We start from the raw sequence: 532 nt of genomic DNA on the forward strand, positions 1-532 counted from the left end.
GTTTCTCTGGAGTTTTCTAAATTGATTTTTCTGTGTAGTAAATTAGAAAACAAAATCTCCCAAATTAAGTAGTCACAATGGGATGCTTATTTTATGGATGATTTGAAGCTTCTAGATAACGTAATGAAAGTAAAATTTCTTCCCTGAAGGATACTGTTTCTAAATTAACTGAACAAAATAACTAGCTAAATAAATAAAATAAAGGAACTCAAATGTCAGAGGTCTGCACCTACTCCCTCTGCAGTTGTTCTTTCTGCAGCTGCTCCCTCTGCAGGTGTCCCTTCTGCCTCTCCAGCAGGCAGAAATGCTACTTAAAATCTATTAAACTACTGATGTTGAAGATCCTTCCTACATTACTTTTAGCCCTGGGATACACTCAGAAGTAAATAAAATTGCTAAAGATTTCCCAAAACTCTGGGAGAATCCTTACAAGTTTTCTGTGGAATTTAAAATCATTGTTGAAGCTTAACCACCTGGACTCAAGGATTTGTATCAGCTAGTCTATGTAATAACACACAGGGGAGGCCCAATT

Source organism: Orycteropus afer, unplaced genomic scaffold, assembly GCF_000298275.1.
Source record: "Orycteropus afer afer isolate SDZICR_OR568_19922 unplaced genomic scaffold, OryAfe1.0 scaffold00203, whole genome shotgun sequence".
Classification (NCBI taxonomy): Eukaryota; Metazoa; Chordata; class Mammalia; order Tubulidentata; family Orycteropodidae; genus Orycteropus; species Orycteropus afer.